Raw genomic sequence first — 20,166 nt, forward strand, 5'->3', positions numbered from 1 at the left:
TTTAACAGTGCTTACCATGCGCCAGCACTTAGCTGAGTGCTTGATGAGTGTTATGTCATAGGCTCTACATTGCAGCCCCATTCGACAGAGAAGGAAGCTAAGCTCCAAGAGGTTAATTAATTAACCCAAAGTAATACAGGGAAGTTAGTGCTAATTCTGGGACTCAAACCCAAGTCTGTCTGACTTCAGAACTAATGCTCTTAACCATCATTGTGTCTACCTGCCGTTCTGTCATTATACCTGCCACTGTCTTCAGTACCATTTTATTCATGAGTGAATTGAATGCTGTGAAAGGTGAACAACCCTCTGCCCAAACACTTAGGATGAGTTGTAGATTTACCAGAGACTGCCCCACTGCTCTCCACTCACATCAGTATCCTCACAGATCTCCAATCTCATGGTTGCCTACCCCTTTGATTTAGCTCATGTTGTTCCCTTCCCACACACTTCGCTTGCCTTTTTACTTCTTCCTCATCTCTGCCAATGAAACTGTACCCATTGTTTAAATTCCATTTCTTCCATGAAGCTTTACCTCACCAAATTCTCCGCTACAGCCTACCCCTCCCCTCCCCATACCCCTACAACCCTCATTGCAACTCCAACGTTTAGTGTTTTATTATACACTATTAAGTGTTTATGACTCTCTTTGAGGTCTGGAATCATGTTTTATATGTTTATGTATCTCCATATCATCTTGCACAAGGGTCAGTTTTATAGATGTCCAAAAAATATTTGCTTTGGCTCTAGTAGATATATATGATCAATTGAATTATATATATATCTGATCATTGTAATGATCATTGTGTAATATGTATTTTCTCAAGAGTTCTCCTAGCCCTCTTCCCATTATGAGAAATGAAACCTATGCCACAAGTCTTCAAATGAGGGTTAAAGTACTTTGCAGTATCTAGACACAGTACTGAAATCTCTTATCTTTAACTTGTACTCCTGACAACACCTTACAATTAGTATAACAGGACAGTTGAAAAAGTGTATTGGTGAGTTAACTGAACCAGTTAACATGTAGGTTTTACTGTCAGCTCTGACACTATGCGACCAGGGGCATGTCCTTAACTTCTCTGAGCCCTAGTTTCCTTATCTAGTAAATGGGGTTAATAATGCTTACTAATATTTTCCCCCACCTTAGTGGGTTGTTAAGAAAAAGTAAATGAGAACGAGGCTGTTAGAATATTATATTTTCTATGCATTTTTAATTATCTGGGAAAGAGAGCCACAGTTATCAATTATTTAGAAGTAATTCCATTACTTCCTGTGGAAAGGACTCCAGCTTAGTCCTCAAAGCAAGTATCAGAGTTGGCACAGGGTTTCTGTGAGTTGGCCAGGATTCCTTCAGTGATAAAATCATATGTTCTTGATCTAAAAATTGACCAGTGTGGGCATAGAGAAGAAACTACTTTGTTTTCACTAGGTAATGGGGCAGCTCTCTCTGGCTGCACCACTGGGGCCTTTTGAAACAGTATTTGCTTGCTGTGCTGCCCATGGCGTGAGTTAATGAACCACTAGAGAGCTGCTCTGAATTAAAAAGGTCATATTTGACATGAGCCATTTCAGCACAAACATCCTGTTCTTTTCCCCTCTTCAAGGGGGAGATTTTATTTAAGACCATCTGTGATTTACCAAAAACTTAAATTGTGTGGATGGCAGAATAGCCCTTGCAAATAAATGTCAGGAGAGAAAATCCACCAGGAATTACAGGATCATAAAATGTGAGAGGTGGAAGACCCTTTAGGGATTGTGGAGTCCAACTGCCTCATTTCACAGGTAAGGAAACTAACATCCAGAGAGAGGAAGTAACTTATTCAAGATCACAGAGTAAACAGTGACAGATGACAGTAGGAGCCAAGTTTTTCCAAGTCATCATACTTCTTGTTCACCGTACTTTCTGCTACATCCCCATTTATTTAAATTAAACTTGAGCAACTTTTTAAACCCTGATAGCAATTTTAGTGTCATTCTCTCAATTGGAAAAGCTGCTTCTAGTCTATTAGCCAGGAATAGCTGGAATACCCCATCCCAATTTGTTCCAAATCAGGCACTTACCATTTTTAGGGAAATCATTTTCCATGCCTTAAAATTTCTGTCATCTCCACAGAGGAGTCAAGCAACTATTTCCCATCTACATACTACACATTATTTCTAAGTTGTTTAAATCTTCAGACAGATGAATAGGCCCCAGCTTCATGAGCATCTGGGTGATATGGTGGGATAGAAATCAGAACAGAAATTGAAAGAGTGAATTTAATTTCAAGATAATAGTTGGGGACCTTGAACAAGTCACTTAACCTGCTTCTGTCAAATGGAAACCACAGCACTAGCAGCATGCTCCCTCTCTGGTCTGCCCTTTGCCCTTAGATCACACACCTTGACTCCATCTCCTACTTCCTTCTAAACTTTTGAAATGCTCTCCATCAATTTTCTTGGTTGTCTTGAAGACATTTTCCAGCTTCCCTTTCCCATTGCCCACCTTAGCCAACTGGCCACTCTTCTGAGTGTTGTACGGGGCTGCTTGACAAGTGTTCTGGGCTGCCTACGGAGATTCTATCTTTAATATTTGGTGCTATGTGTCAGATTTTCCCAGATGAGGAATTCAAGATGTCTAGGTCTGCTGTAACCCTGAATCCTGAGTGTCTGGCTCTGGTTCCCTGGATCCTGTACCTAATACTTTCTATTCCTGGGTGACCTCTTTTGAGTGGTCAAACCAGTAAGTGTAATTGAATAATATTTTAGGTAACAGGATTGGGGTGATCTGAAGGCTATGTAATTTGAAGGCATTTCATGGGTGTGTGTGTGTGTGTGTGTGTGTGTGTGTGTGTGTGTGTATAAGCAATAATCTAATCCCTCTTACTTGGAAAAGAAAAGAAGTAGAAAATATTCTTTATAGGTTTGATATGTCAAGGAAACTGCTATAGGAATCTGCAACACTGATTGTAAGTTACGGCAAATATGTGAACTAAATCCACATAGTTAACCTTGGTCCACTGTTCTTCTGAGAATCAGGATGCTGTCTGTAACTAGGAATGGCTGCCTATCTCTAGCTAAAACTTCCCTTTTTTCCCATGTGTATTTTGCCTCAGCTATGTAAGTCTTTTAGACTCCTAAATTAGGGTGTTGTTGAACATTTGAAGACTCTTTAAAAGCTTTCCTGTTGACAGACTATGATAACCCATCTCCTCAGAAAACTACTTTATGGAGTGTGTTAATACTGACGAGCTATAGGAAGCACTGATTCTCTAGGGCTTTCTGGGTCTAGGTAAAGTCACTCACTTGGCAGTTGTGAATTCGTCAACCCTTTTGAATCACTTAAGGGACTTCTGTAGCCATGGCTTTATCTGTGGCAGGTCTAATGTTCACTTTGGTGAGCTGGTGGCTCTATATAAAGCATGCCCCAAGTATGGAGTGGGAAATTTCTCAAACCAAGAAGCAAAAAATAGGAAGTTCCAGTGATGTCTCCAAGCTACCCTAGTCTCAACTTCGGAGAGCAGCAACTAGTAGTATAACCTGCATTGACCCAGGAGAACAGAGGAAATAAGATTAATTCTCAAGGCACATGGGACTTGAGCCTCCTCTATTCTGCACAACAGAGTAGAGTTCAGTAAACTCTAGTCTGTAGGTGAAATCCAGCCAACTGCATGTTTCTTAAATAGAATTTTGTGGGAACATAGCTATGCCAGTTGTTTATATATTGTCTCTGACTGCTTTAGCACAGCAGGTGCAGAGTGGAGTAGTATGGAAGAGGCTACGTGGGCCACAAAACCTAAAATACTTATGATCTGACCCTTTAGAGAAGCTTGCCAGCCTCTGCTCTAGATTAAAAACTGGGGCTTGAATGGAAATATAAAAGTTGCTTGGATTACAATGTCAAGTGAAAACAATTTGTAAGTTGTATAGCTACAATCCCATAATACTTTTTAAACAAAATGATTTTGCTGTGTATGCTTTTGAAAAGTTCAGACAGTAAAGAATTGAAAATCACAACACTCAGAGAGAACACCTATTAACATTTTGGCATATACCTTTTCTGGCTTTACGGCCAGTGTGTCAGTTTTCTTAATAAAAACAATGGAAACATATTGTATATACTGTTTTGTAGCCTGATTATTTTCACCTATTAGCATATCTTGATATCTTTTCATGTCAGTAAACAGATCTACATCATTATTCCTACTGGCTACAGAGTATTCCATTTATAAAGATATCATTTAATTTATTTAACCAATCCTCTGCTATTGGACAGGTGGGTTATTCCTAATTTATTTTCTTCTTATAGCAATGCTGTAACAGACATTCATCATATGTACATCTTTTCATACTTGTATTTTTTTATATTCTTTTCCAATTTTTCAGACATCATAAGTTACCTTTATGATGTCTGAAAAAAAAATCCTACAGCCCCTTCTAGGGTGAATGGATGTTTCCTAAATGGCAAGAGATTTCAATTATATTAATGTAGACACAGAGCCAGAGGGACTAGGAGGTCACCTTCCCTCACGGGTAGGTTGAATTAGTGTACCCACCTGAGATCATTAAATAACAGCTTTGCCACTTAAAACATGTGCATCTCAATAGGTTTTTGTGAAAGCTTCTAGTCACATTAAATATTAATGACTGAGGGCAAAGCATTGCTTCAGGAGAACATAATGGCCCAAAGGAAACTGGAAGGCTCTATTTAAAACAAAAAAAAAAATTTGACCAAAAAAAGCCCCACAGCACTTGTAGCAGGATCAGATTTCTGATGGAGATAATAGAGCTGGCAGTAAGAAGAGAAGGTGAGACAGGCAGGAAGGCACTATGCCCTGAGGAAATGGGCTGAACACGCAATGCGCTCAGAGGCCCAAGAAGCTCCTTTGTGCCCCTAGAGCATGATTCAGGGAGACGAGAAATGGGCGCAGAGGTGGCACTATCCCTGGCCAGCTCCTATGAGACAAGCACATCCCAATTGCCACAGCAGGCATTCACATGAATGGGGTTCTTCGTTCACCTTCAAATGCCTTAATTCAGACTTCTTGGAGACATGTCTGAGGAACTCTGCTGATTATACATAGACCACCTGGGCTGGGCATTTTTCAGGGGATTTGGTAAACAGGGAACCAGTGTGTAGGGAAGCATAAAAGTCAGTGTTAATCAAATTGAATAGTTTAATGACATCACAGAAAAGAAGAAAGCAGCAAGAAAGACTACTGTGTCTATTTGAAAATAGTCAGTGGTAGAAATGCATTCTGCCTGTAGTGGTCCGTCATCCAGACGGAAAAGAAGACTGGGCTTTAATATTCTGCACAATCACTCAAGTGTGAACAGTTAGCCTTTACAAATGAGATGTCAACCCTCAGCTGGTCTTTACCCAACACTTTTCTTCCAGGTTACCTGAAGTACTATGTGCCACCCGTGATAGGTAAAGAAATGTCCAATTACCCAGACACAGGGAGGCAGAGAAAGTTCTGCTTTTTTCCTTGTCAGGTCTGTGATCCTCAGTCTTTTCTGTACATTGTCTTCAAGAAGAGAGCTGTCCTATGACTGCCTTCCCTTGTCTTTTTCCTTCAGAGGCCAGCCAAAAGTATACTGTTTCCTGTGAGATCTCAAAGGAGGCTTCTTCAGTAGCAGTCTGGGTACCAGTAACAGAGCTGTTTGGAGGGCTTTCAGGAACTTTACTGATTCTAACCCAGAGCTTTCTAACCTTCATTAGTTGTGAGAACAATAACTAATATCCCAGTGAGAGGAGCAAGTACCATGTATGCCTGAAAAGCCTGCCTTGCCTTCCTACACTGAGGAGATGTCGGCAGTGGCAGTACCTTGGATAAGCCTGCCAAGCTGGAAACCCTTCTATAATCTGGGATGCATATCTGAACAGTATTAGAAACAACATGGTCTATCTACTCTGCTTCTTCTATCCACATCTCTTCTTCCTTCCTTTTTTAAAAATTTAAACTTTTTTATTTTGTGATGATTGAACATTCACATGCTATTTGTAAGAAATAATACAGAGATCCTATACAACCTTCACCCAGTAACATTTTGTAATACTGTAGCACAATCAGGATATTGACATTGGTTCAATAAAAATGCAGAACAGTTCCATCACCACATGATCCTTCATGTTACCCTACCTCCCTCCTGCCACAGCCACCACTAACATGTTTCCATTTCTATAATTTTTGGCATTTCAAAAATACCATATCAATGGAAGTGTACAGTGTCTAATCTTTCTGAATTGGCTTTTTTTTCACTCAGCATAATTCCCTTGAAAATCATTCAAATAAGGGTATGTATCAGTAGTTGATTGTGTAGTATTCCAGTGTATGGATGTGCCAGAGCTTAACATTGACCGGTTGACAACATCTTATTTTTCCAGTTGTTTTTGTTATTATGAATGAAGCTACTATACACATTTATTACATGATTTTGTGTGAACATGTCTTCATTTCTCAGGGATGAATGTCTATAGTACAATTGCTGAGTCATTTGCTAGGTGAATATTTAATTTTTTAAAGAAAACGACAAACTTTTCCAAAATGACTATACCATTTTAACATTACCACCAGCAACATATGAGTGATTTGCTCTCTTTACGTCCTCACCAGCATTTGACGTAGCCAATTTTTTATTCTTTTCCCCATTCTGAAGGTGTGTAGTAGTCTCTCATTGTGATTTCAATTTGCATTTCCCTAGTGGTTAATGGTTAATTTGCTTCCCTGGTGGCTCAGTGGATAAATAATCCTCCTGCAATGCAGGAGATGCAAGTTCAATCCCTGGGTCAGGAAGATCCCCTGGAGAAGGAAATGGCAACCCACTCCAGTATTCTTGCCTGGAGAATCTCATCGACAGAGGAGCCTGGTGGGCTACAGTCCATGGAGTTGCAGAGAGTTGGACACGACTTAGCGAGTAAACCACCAACCACCACCACTAGTGGTTAAGGACCTTGAACATCTTTTCCTGTGGATATTTGCTACTTATGTCTCTTCATACCGTTTGCCTAGTTTCTGATTGTATCATTTTGTTTTTCTTTTTCTATTGAGTTTTAACAGCTTTTAATATACTCTGGATACCTGTCCTTTGTTAAATCTGTGGTTTGCAGATATTTTCTACCACCCCTCAACATGCCTTTCATCTTCTTAACAGGGTCTTTCACAGATAAAGTTTTAGTTTTGGTGAAATCTAGTTTATTTGGTGTCAAGGTTAAGAGCTCTTTGTCTATCACTAGATCCCAAAGATTTCCCTGTTTTTCTCCTAAAGTTTTACATTTAATGTTTAAGTCTATGTTTCATCTTGAGTTAATTTTTGTATAAGATGTATGACTTAGACCAAGTTTCTTCCTTCCTTCTTTCCTTTCTTTCTCTCTCTCTTCCTTTCTTTTTGCCTTCAGATATCCAATTGCATGAACAGCATTTGTTGAAAATCGTTGAATTGGTTTTGTACTTTTTTCAAAAATAAATTATGAATATTTGTGTGGGACACATCTTTTTTACCTGTGACAATGTTACCTCTATCCTCATCTGCAAAAGTGATTACAGAACAAGCCAGCCAAGAATGTTAAGTAAATGTGCTTTTTAGTAAATAGTACTATAAAAACCATAGTAGCTAATATACATGGAGTGTTCCCTATGTGCCAGAATCTTTACATACCTTATTTTATTTATTCCTCACAACATCCTATAATGCACATACTATTATTACCATTTTGCTGATGAGAAAACTCAGAGAGCTTCAGAGAAGAAATTCAGAGAAGTTAAGTACCTTACTCATGGTTAGTGGTGAATCTGAGAGTCAAACCAGGTTTTGATTCTAAAGCCTGTCTTAAACAACTAGGCTATCCCTTCTCTGGATACCAATTCTTCATGTGGCAGACCATCCGACCGCCCTGGGTAAGAACCAATACTTTAATCTATAATCATTATAATGAGAACAAAAAAGGTCTTATTACTGTTTGGAAAGTGATGATAAGTTTGTACTGGTTTATAGTAACCCCTGGTTTATATAAATGACCTTCTCATTCTTGAGGAAGAAATTCTAACTGGGGCAACAACCCCTACATCTCACCAATTCCACCTGTCCTTATCAGCTGCTACAATATAAACCATCAAACTCCTCTGAGACAATGCTCCTTTCTCTATTCCATCTTGGCTGTACGATCCCTCTGTCTGTATGAGTGTGTTGTACATGTGGGGGTAAAGAGGAAAGGCTAGTGAAGATTTGCAGGGACTTGGGCCAGGGTCAAGATTAGAGAGAGCAAACAGAGGAAGGGAAGTAGAGACTAGAGTTGGACTGATTTTCTGAAACTTCCATTTGTTAGTTTACTAGCAGGAGAATCGTACTATGTAAAATTACTCAAACTTTCCTCTTTCACCCATGTTGCTTGGGATCTTCATCCAAACATGAACCTATTGGTGCCCCGGATGATCAAGAAGACCGCCTGGAACCCCCTCAGTGACCACTCTGGCTAAACAATCTTTATTGAAAGCTGCTATGGCTCCAAATGCAGTTTTAATTGTTATGAGGCCTCAAACACGGGAAGTGTGTATGGAAAACTTTCTAGCAATTAAGTAGGCTGGCTGTTTAGCTAGGATGCTTTTAGTGTCTAAAAGCTAGGATGCTTTTAGTGTCTCTAAATTTGATCTTGGCCAGCACTTTCTAAATTCTCCAAAGATGACCTTGTATCATGTAAAGGGAACTTTTCTGTTGATTATCAGACCTTGAAATTCACATTTCCTTATTCTCTCCTAGTTGCTTTCCATTTTGCATTCATTGAGCTTTGGGGAAGCAATATTGCAGTTTGAGCTATTTGGAGGAGTGGGGAAGCACAAAGGCATAAAGAGAACAACAGTAGAGAAAGGTAGTCATTAATTAACAACACATGTTTTGGAAAATGCTTTATTAAAATTCAGAAAGAACTCGGCTGCACAAATCCATGAGTAATATAAAAATTATGATGGTGTTCTGTCACTGGTGAAGACCATTCCTTCTCATGGCTCTTGGAAAATATCCTGCACACCAACCCCAAACACCTAATTTCTATCCTGGTTTCAGAAGTTTTTCCCAAATTAATGACATTTTAAGCTATCTGAAAATGGCTATAAATGTATCCATGGGAGAGCCAGGGGGCAAAAAAGGAAAATATTTTATCTCCAGAAGACAACCTTGAGCTTTGAAGAAGGGTTCTGTGGGCAATGATAGAGATTTTGAGTTTAATATTCATTGTTTTCTTAAAGAAGGTGGTCAGTCTGAGGCTGTCGTTACAAATACCTCCTTATCCCTGAGCTATAGACCTTCAACTACAGTTTGAACTAGGAATGATCCTAAACCCTTTGAGTCTCATTGCCTAAGCAGTCTTCAAGATTCCAATTGCCTTTTCTATCTGGCAGATTCTTTCCTCCTCTTTGAGAGAATTCTAGCAGTTGAGAGGCCACAGGCATTCTAATTCATTTTCTTGTACTGGAAAGCAAGACTGAGAAGTCATCTCCTGCCTCCTGATATACTTTTCTTTTTAGAAGTTTGTCTCTGAGGGAAAAAGTCATCCTCTCTATCTTCACTTCCCTCCTAGAAGCATCCCTTGCCCAAGGAATCATCTTACTTTGATATCTGGGGAGAGGGAGTGAACTGTATCAGTCTGGGAAAAATTAGAAGAGAGAAACCACACAGTAATTTAAAAAGAGGAGGTTTACTTTAAGTGTTAACAATCATAGGGGATTGGCTAGTAAGAATGTAGGAGTAGCAGATATTAGGAGCAGCCACTACACCCTATGACTGAATTAGAGCACCCAAGGGAAAACCCTTTCCAAAGGGATAGATCCAGACCTTGCAGGAGAAGGCACAGTTGTGGTTCAGTGGATAGGAGAGAAGGGCTGTGGGGCTATGGTAGCAGAACTTGGTGGAATTCTGACTCCTAGAACTTTCTAGAAATCTGCCCAGTGGAACTTTTGGAAAATCTACCCTCTACAGTGCCAGGGAGTGCTGTTCACAGAAAGGTATCTCCAAATAGGCACTTCACTACAAAACTGCCTGAGGGAGGGGTACTGGGCCAAGTTGCTGGGTGCTGCTGATTAGCATGTACTACAGGCTTCCCTGGTGGCTCAGAGGTTAAAGCATCTGCCTGCAATGCGGGAGACCTAGGTTCGATCCCTGGGTTGGGAAGATCCCCTGGAGGAGGAAATGGCAACCCACTCCAGTACTCTTGCCTGGAGAATCCCATGGAGGAAGGAGCCTGGTAGGCTACAGTCCATGGGGTCACAAAGAGTTGGACACGACTGAGCAACAAACTACTAACTACAGAAACTACATGCTGGAAAGCTACAGACTGGAAATGTAGTGCTAGGAAAGTTGCATGTGCTGCTAGAGACAGGCGCTGGGGATGCTGGGTTGCTACAATGCAGAAGCCTGCCAAGTGAGCACACCAGCACCCTGCAGCCAGGACAGAAGGCTCCTTCCTGCCAAAATGTCTCTTCTGTGCCCCCTACTGACAAAGCTTAACACTGTGCCAGCTGGCAAAGGTAAAATATATAAAGGGCCCAGAACTCTTTACATGAAGCAAGCCATAAAGGGTGAATTTGAAGCTAAGAGGCAATGAATCAATAACTGGCATACCAACTTAGCTCAGATAGTAGTAACTCTCTTACATTGTTAGTTCCTAGCCCCAGTTCCTATGTTGAGTGGTCTCTCTTCTTCTTACATTTTGGGGTGAGGAGATAGAAATCAGTTACCTTCTCATGCCGGTCAGAATGGCTGCTATCAAAAAGTCTACAAACAATAAATGCTGGAGAGGGTGTGGAGAAAAAGGAATCCTCTTACACTGTTGGTGGGAATGCAAACTAGTTCAGCCACTATGGAGAACAGTGTGGAGATTCCTTAAAAAATGAAATAGAACTGCCATACAACCCAGCAATCCCATGGCTGGGCATATCCACCGAGGACACCAGAATTGAAAGAGATACGTGTACCCCATGTTCATCACAGCACTGTTTACAATAGCCAGGACATGGAAGCAACCTAGATGTCCATCGACAGATGAATGGATAAGAAAGCCGTGGTATATATACACAATGGAATATTACTCAGCCGTTAAAAAGAATGCATTTGAATCAGTTCTAATGAGGTGGATGAAACTGGAGGCTCTTATACAGAGTGAAGTAAGCCAGAAAGAAAAACACCAATACAGTATGCTGCTGCTGCTGCTGCTGCTAAGTCACTTCAGTTGTGTTCAACTCTGTGCGACCCCATAGACAGCAGCCCACCAGGCTCCCCTGTCCCTGGGATTCTCCAGGCAAGAACACTGGATATGTTAACGCATATATATGGAATTTAGAAAGATGATAACAATGACCCTATATGTGAGACAACAAAAGAGACACAGATGTAAAGAACAGACTTTTGGACTCTGTGGGAGAAGGCGAGGGTGGGATGATTTGAGAGAACAGCATTGAAACATGTATATTATCATATGTGAAATAGATCACCAGTCCAGGTTCAATGCATGAGACAGGGTGCTCAGGGCTGGTGCGCTGGAATGACCCCGAGGGATGGGATGGGGAGGGAGTTGGGAGGGAGGGTCCAGATGGGGAACACATGTACACCCATGGCTGATTCATGTGAATGTATGGCAAAACCACCGCAATATTGTAAAGTAATTAGCCTCCAATTAAAATAAATTTTAAAAATGGCAAAAAATAAAATAAAATTGGATTCAAAAAAAAGAAATCAGTTACCTTTTGTCTCCCCTTTATCACCTCTCCCCACATCTTGTGTAACACCACAGGAAAATAGCAGCTATAGCTCTGTCTCTACTGCTCAGTCTCTCCTTCTCTGATTGCTAAATTCAGGTTACCTTCAACTCTTTGTTCTCCACCTACCTTCACTGTCCCATCTGGGATGGGGACAAACATTTACTTAATGTCTAACATATAGCAGATTGCAGTAGAGGTGGCAGAGTTCAGTGCTTAAAAGTATGGGCTTTTGGACTTCCCTGGTGGCGCAGTAGATAGGAATCCACCTGCCAATGCAGATTCAATCCCTGCTGTGGGAAGATCCCACCTGCTGCAGAGCAACCAGGCCCATTCCCTGCAACTACTGAGCCCTTGCTCTAGAGCCCAGGAGCCGCAACTACTGAACCCACACACCGCAATGAAGAGTAGAGCCTACTCGCCACATCTAGAGAAAGCCCACATGTAACAACAAAGACCCAGCACAGCCAAAAAATAAATAAAATAAAATGAGTTCCATGTACCAGCAGCCTCAGCATCACTAGGGAATTTACTTATTAAAAAAAAAAAAAAAAAAAGCATGGGCTTGGTAGTCAAGTGTGGATTAGAATCCTCACTCTGCCCTTTACTCCCTGTGTGATCTTGGGCAAGTTGCTTAACTTTTTTAAACCACCATCTCTTCAACTGTAAATGGAGATAATCCTACCTGCAACTCAGGAGTGTTGTGAGGATTAGGCATAAGTAATGCACCAAATATTGGATGGGCCGAAAAAGTAATGTGCCAAATATAATGCCTAACACCTATTGTTGTGGTTCAGTTGCTCAGTCGTGTCTGACTCTTTGCGACCCCATGGACTGCAGCACGCCAGGTTTCCCTGTTCTTCACCATCTCCTAGAACTTGCTCAAACTCATGTCCATTGAGTCGGTGATGCCATCCAACCATCTCATCCTCTGTCGTCCCCTTCTCCTCCTGCCTTCAGTCTTTCCCAACATTTTCATAAAATGAGAATCATAATAATACCTGCCTCATAAGGTGGTTGTAAGTATAAAATACATATAAAATGCTTAATGCAGCAAGTTACACAGGAAGATAATTGAGCAATAAGTGGTAGCTCTACATAGAGATGTACCCATCAGGCATTGTGCTATATATTTACTTTACATTCTTTCATTTGTTTACTGTCTTATTTCCCCTTTGTCTTCCCCACACTCACTCTCACCTCCCTACTTCAGTGCTTCTGCCTACAGACAGAAACAATATTCTTGACCAGCTGACTGCCTGCTGCTCTCATGAGCAAACCTAGACCACCAGCTCCTCTTCAGCCCGAGGCCCTCTTGAGATGGAGACAGAAGGGCTTAGTTATTCATTCTGGCTTATGACAAAAGGTCTCTATCCCTTGGCAAAAGAACTAATTTCCTTAGTAGTTATACAATTGCTTCTTTGAAGTTGGTTACACACCAAGGGAAGAAAGAGCCAACTCACAGACCTCTAAATCATCCTAAAATCGAAGTCTCATTCTACTTCCAGTCATTAGAGAGAGACTGGGAAGAAAAAGGAAATGAGACTAAATCTTGTTGGAAAGAGCACGTTTTTCTACTGTCAGAGCAATATGCCCTCAGCAGAGCACAGACCAAGTGACACATACAAAACTCCTTCTTTATTGAAAAAATGTCAGGTGTTTCATAAGGAGCCATTGATACTCATGTATGAATATTTGGTTTATTACACAAGTGATATCCCTGGGTAAGTTGGAAGCTCATGCAACTTAAGAGCAGGCAGGGATACATGTAAAAATTGGAGAAGTCTGTGACTGTCTAATCAGTCTCTCCCACTGGGCATGCTTGTTATGCTATGCTGTGCTAAGTCGCTTCAGTCGTGTCTGACTCTGTGCAACCCCAGAGACAGCAGCCCACCAGGCTCCCCCGTCCCTGGGATTCTCCAGGCAAGAACATTGGAGTGTGTTGCCATTTCCTTCTCCAATGCATGAAAGGGAAAAGTGAAAGGGAAGTTGCTCAGTCATGTCCGACTCTTCGCAACCCCATGGACTGCAGCCTACCAGGCTCCTCCGTCCATGAGATTTTCCAGGCAAGAGTACTGGAGTGGGGTGCCATTGCCTTGTCCGGGGCATGCTTGTTAGAACTTTTCAAATCTATGGACCTCAAGCCATTATTTTCAATGTATATTCTGTAGCCATCAGTCCAACCCAAAGGAACCACTGATTCACAAAGAAATCCCATACATAAGGGTAAGGGCTTTGTTTTGTTGGAGATCTCTTTATAGTACAGTTGATGAGGAGTGAAGGGGTTATTTCTGAGATATTTCGTAGGTACTTAAAAACACTTGTAGCAAGTCCTCTGCCTCCAGGCTACTATGCAACATGCCATTTGAAACTATTCATTAGTGTGCACTCCAAGTTCCTTTGTATGTCTAACTTGCAATCTGAGAGGTGTCCCAGAAAGTAAAGTATACATGATATTCCTGAGCTTTTCTCTTCTTAAAAAAAAAATTATTTATTTGCTTTTTTATTTGGCTGTACCAGGTCTTAGTTGTAGCACGCAGGAGCATGTGGGATCTAATTCCCTGACCAGGGATCAAACCTGAGTGCTGTGCACTAGGAGCATGGAGTCTTAGCCATTGGATCTCCAGGGAAGGCCCTTGAGCTTTTGTTTTGAACATACATTTGTGAGAATTCCTATTTTGTTGGCTTGTATTATTTTATGTATTCCTACTCATTTGATTTTATGACTAAGCAAGAATTTTGATACCCCTGCAACTAGGCTATGCTGAACATGTTCCTTCCAGGCAGAAATTGTGATTCTGACTCATCCAGTTACCCAACCTATACCTAAGGAAATTTGCCACTGGCTTCTACTCACGATATCTAGTAGAGCTGCAGCCATCACCTCAAGAGAAATAGGAATCAGTCTCCTTGCCAGTTTCCCACACATCCTATCCAAGTTTCTGAGCAATTTCATTAGCATGCCAGGAAGTAAAATTAATGCTAAATGGTAAAGACAAGTCTACCCAAACTGAGGCCTTGGAATCCAGCCAATCCCCACAGAGAAGCAATTGCTACTCATTGTGACACAGTGAGTGGAAATGTGCAGGTAGGGGTAGATGACAGTGAGGTGCCTAAGCAGCTACTGCGTGTTGAAGTGGAGTAGATCTGCCAGCCAGAGACCTGGATATTGGACTAGCACAACAAAGGGTTTTAAAGGGCACAAAAACATGGCACTTTTATTTCCATTGCTTCTAATGTTTTGCACAAAGAACTCCCTGTTGTCCAGCTGGTGCCATTAATTTTTTTTTTTTTTTTGCTTTCTCTGCTCAAGCAGGAGACAGCAAGCCCAGCTACTCAGTCTCCTACTCCATGTCTCTGCTTCTCAGTTACCCCTCCATGGTTTACCTTCCATTGCATGGGGTGGAAAAACTATACATGTTGGCATCTTTTCTCTTTTTAAGCTCAACACATCACTGAGAGGCATTTTTAAATAATAATTTCTTTAGAAGAAAAAAGCATGTTTAACACATAAAAAGTGCTTAGAAGTCCATAAAACAAAATAAGAGGACATAGATGAATATTTCTATAGAAAGGGTTTGGTTTTTTTGTGTTTTTTTTTTTGTATTGGGGCTTAACATAAGGAATAACTTTTATCACAATGGTTTCCTAGAACATTAAAACAGATTACTTAAGAAAACTGCAGCTGTGGGTAAGATTCTCTGCTTATTATGCTGCATGCCCAAGTGAAGGTAGGTCCATAACCTCCCGACTGATATTCAGCCCGTGTGCACTAGCTGGGCATACTAGTTTTAAAATATTCAAAAACTTCTGTTCCAGTTGGTAAATAGGTATTGTCAGGTGCCCTGTAAGTGATCACCAGCCATTCCTGCTAATAGATAATCACTGTTCAGATACTTCCTAAATGACTGCCTGACCCTTCTAGAATCCTCCAGGCTTCCCACAGTCTAGCAATAATAGGTTGACCTCTGGCACAACAAGGGATTTCCTGGGCCCTATTCCAGTGGTGAGGTTCTATTTAGTTACTCATGCCATACTGGTGTTTGAATACTTTGCGTATCATCCCTAGTTCCCCTGGTCTTATTCCCGTGACTTGAGACTGTTTTTATAGGCAGAACCAACTGGCTAACCAGAGAACCCCCATTAGAGTTTAATGCTCTTATGTAGGCTAAGTTCAGTTAGTGAAAGAAGAAATTAATTTAGAAAATATTAGCAAGATGAACATGAAAATTTGTTTAAAAATTGGGGAAAGCATTTTTACTTTAAAAAAATAACCAGTAAATAGCATGAGCCACAATTATTGTCAGGCATTACAGTGCTGTCAGCAAATTGAAGGAAATAAAACTCCACTGCTTGTTCATTCACTAGGCCATATTCCAGAGCATAGTTAACAGTATATAAGGTACCACCCACTCCGGTGTTCTTGCCTGGAGAATCCCAGGGACGGGGGAGCCTGGTGGGCTGCTGTCTATGGGGTCACACAGAGTCGGACATGACTGAAGCGACTTAGCAGCAGCAGCAGCAGCAGCACCGTGCCCTCAAAGTTCTTACAACCCAGCAGAGGATATATCGCAGGTACCCAGTTAATTATTCATATAAGTACTGATAACCATTTAGAGAATCATACTAGCACTAAATATGTCTTGGAAAGGTACAATGTCATCATACTTCCTGTTGTACAGGAGAACCTCCAGACTGGAAAGTGTTCAGTTCCTGTGAGAAAAATAAGAGGGGGTTCACTTAGACAAAGCCAGGCTATCTCTGTAGTATTAAATTAGTACTGACTCTACAATGATGAGTAATATTTAATGCTACAAACTCTGACTACTAAAGAAAAACTTATTGAAATCAGTCTGATGATGCAAAACAGACCATTGAAGGATTCTTTCTGCTCCTGTGATGGAAACAAATTGGATAATTTTGATTCCCTTATCATTCTCTACAAAATTATATTTGCTAATAGAATGCAAGTATCATTGGTAAAGAAAGAAGAACAGAGATGAATCATTATCATGAATGTTCAGAAAAGGACCATCAGATTCAGAAAGCTACATTATTATATTGCCTAAATAAAACCAACTAGAATTTCCCACAGCAAACAGTCAAAGGTTTGTGCATAACACACTTGTTTAAAGTACAGTTGACAGAAACACTTACTCCTCCTGGGTCCTGCTGGAGTTGGGACTGCTGTTGGAGAAACTTTCTGGAAACCCATTAGAAATTCTCCTCTTTGAAGTTCTCAGCCATCTCTTAGCCATCTTCTTAGTTTGTTGGTATCCATTTGACTCTCTTCCTTTCTCATTAGCAGTCATCCTACTACCAGCTCAAATGGGAAGGGGAATACAAGCTGACATGTCTGATACCATCATTAACCCACTCACCTTCCAGCTTCATGCTGGGGGCTCTGGCACTTGCCAAATGGCTTCCCTGTGTGAGAAGCTCATAGGGATTGAAGTTGCATCAGTGGGAGGTAGGAAAGGGGCTTCCTGGGTGTCAGACATCACATTTGTCTTACCCTTGCCTCATTCACTGTATCAGTTCTCACTGAGTGGCTACTGTGCTCTAAGGGTAGCCTCTTTCACTTTATTCCTAGAAGTCTATATTCCTTTCCTTTCCCACATGTTTTGGCCAACTCACCAGTATCCTGAAATTCATCAACTTCAATTCTCCCCTCTGATGAGCTTAAGTGGAATTTAATAATCCCTGCTAATTTGTCTTGTGACTCTGTCATATAAATAAAAGCTATGGACTCTAAGTTAGATTATAAGCATCAAATTAATTTTACTACAAAGGTCAGGCTGCTCTCCTGGTGTTCTGTTGTGCTTGAAGGTGAGTCACTGCGTGCTTGACAAAAACCTTCCTATCTGAGCTGTATTCAAAACAGATTTCAAGATATAGCCAGACTGAAAAACAGACATTTGAAGATAAAGAGTGTGTACTCTGACCCCCTGGAAAAAGCAAGCAGCTACAGTGATTTTATGGATATATACACCATCATCTCTAAGAGATGGTAGGCATTAAGCTCAGAACCTCTTGCTCCCAAAGCAAATGTCTACTTATCTTTTCCACCTAGCCGCTCATGTCAGAGGAAAGAAATATTTCTTCCCAAATGACTTCTAAACTTGTTTGCCTGAGAAATGCTGTTCCTAAGGAAGCCGGACTTATCAGTGGAGTTTGGCTTAAAAAAAAAAAAAGGAAAAAAAGACACATAATCATATTCAGATAATGGCAGATACCTCCATCCTGGTTCCATTTAACCTTCATCTCTCTTCCTAATTTCCTAATTGTTCTCTCTTTCCAGGGGCTTCCCTTATAGCTCAGTTGGTACCTGATAGCTCTCTCTTTCCAGCTTACCTCTCTTGGCCAACCCTGTTGTGAGTTCATGTACTCCTGATGCATGTGTCTAATATACTCATCAGTTCAAGTTCTACAAGTAACATTCATGTAATAATAACTTGCCATTTATATTCCTAGAAAAATCCAAAGATGGTCTCTGAGGCTATCAAGTCACATCCAGGCTATTGTCAAAGCTATAATACCTTGAGGCTATAGGGAATGGGGTCACAGACTTCTTAGAGTATGGCAATTCCTTTGGGCATAATTGTGGTCTCTTTCAAATTTCCTTAAAAGAGACAGCAACCGTCAATTTTCTATTTCAGAAAATAGGCCCAATAGAGAGAGTTATGTGGGTGAATGCTCCATCGTTTAGTCATGTCCGACTCTTTGCAATCCCATGGACTGTAGCCCTCCTTATTCCTCTGTCCGTGGGATTTTCCAGGCAAAAATATTGGAGCAGGTTGCCATCTCCTACTCCAAGGGATCTTCCCGACCCCGGGATTGAACCTGCTTCTCCTACATTGGCAGGTGGATTCTTTATTACTGAGCCACCTGGGAAGCCCCAGAGGGGGTTATAGTCAGATTGCAATTCTGAATTTAATTCTTCTCAATGAGAAATTTTCAAGTAGACCTAGGGAAGCTCTATAGCCTGTTCTTCACAATGTTCAAGTTTCACCTGTGACAGTCATACTGCTGACCCACTGTGTGCAGGACATGTGTGTTCAGTGGTTGGGTTTTTATTGTTTTTTTAGTAATCCTTACCCCTTGCACAAGTCTCCTAGAGCCAGTGGTGTTTGTAAGAAAGTTGAGTTATATTAGCCTGAGGCTGTGGAGCAGAGAAAGCAGGAATTGAAGTGGCTCAGGAAGGCATCATCTGGAATAATAATGAAGACCAACTAAGTCACTAAAACAGATCCAGAATGCTTTTTTTTTTCCCCTCAGGAAAATTCAATCCCTCTTTGCAGATACCCTATGAGGGGCCTAACATTCCATCTGGACAGGCACACAAGTCAAACACCTTAATTTCTGAAACAGAATGACAGCTTGGCCCATTTTTATGTCTAATAGCTAAAACATGTGGATTTCTCTTCAGCCCACAACAGACGATCTGCCTGCCTTCCATGTGCTCACCAGAACACTCCATCTTGAATTATCTGCCCTGTAGCTGTATATCAGTACAGACCAAGCAGATGTGCTGGCCCAAGAAGTGCTGTCTCCAGGGAAGCAGACCCTATCATCAATGCGGTTTGGTTCAGAAATGACATGATCATATTCAAATAATGTCAAACACATCTGTCCTGGTTCCCTAGAACCTCATCTGTCTTTCTTGTGTACCTCGTGCTCTCTCCTGTTCACCTCCTGTGTGCACCCCTTCTGTGAGTATGTTTACTTCTGATGGGAATAGCTAATACACTTGTTAGCATAAGTTCTCCTGGTGACATTCATGGCGGAACTTACCAACATCTCACCGTTCAGATTTTCTCATTCTTTTCCTCTAGCTAGTAGGACAAGGAAGATTGTCACTTTATTCTTAGGGCTTCTATTGCAGAGTCTTGTTGGTCTCCATTTCATGTGTGAATTTGCCCACCCCTACCCCCACGTGGATTATAAACTCTCTGAGGGAAGTAACTATCTTGTTTCTCTTGTGACCCTCTCAGACTAAGCAAAACACTAAGTACCACTCGTTCATTCATGAAACTATTCAAATGAACTTTGCTGGTTTCTGGATTCCAGGGTACTCTTTTTTTTTTTTCTTCTTCTTCTCAGAAGGGAAATTTTACTCTGATGTTGTATTGTACTCTGCCAGAAGTAAAAATGTACTCTGTGGTTCTGTGCTTTGAGCTACAACCATATATCCCATTCATAGTGGCTTGAGGCATCTACACTCCTCACAGTAGCTGAGAGTAGCTGAAAACTCTGACCCACTACATTCAGTAGGTCCTGCCAGCTTTGAAGGAGCTGCCCAAGGCACTTTGCCTCTGTTCCTCGCCTCTCTTTCTAACCCAAATTCTGTCATGCAATGGTCATGCTGCCTCCGCTAATTTTCACTTAACCTCTCCATGCCTCCCTGTTTTCTTCAAAAAAGCCCATCCATATCAACCTG

The 20,166-nt window shown here is 41.1% G+C and overlaps 1 protein-coding gene across 16 annotated transcripts in view; it reads left to right on the top strand.

Moving 5' to 3' along the window:
* The window catches only part of ENOX2 (ecto-NOX disulfide-thiol exchanger 2), a 295,896-nt gene that overhangs the window by 161,571 nt on the left and 114,159 nt on the right, over positions 1-20,166 (top strand). The window lies entirely within an intron of this gene.

Source organism: Ovis aries, chromosome X (assembly GCF_016772045.2).
Source record: "Ovis aries strain OAR_USU_Benz2616 breed Rambouillet chromosome X, ARS-UI_Ramb_v3.0, whole genome shotgun sequence".
NCBI lineage: Eukaryota > Metazoa > Chordata > Mammalia > Artiodactyla > Bovidae > Ovis > Ovis aries.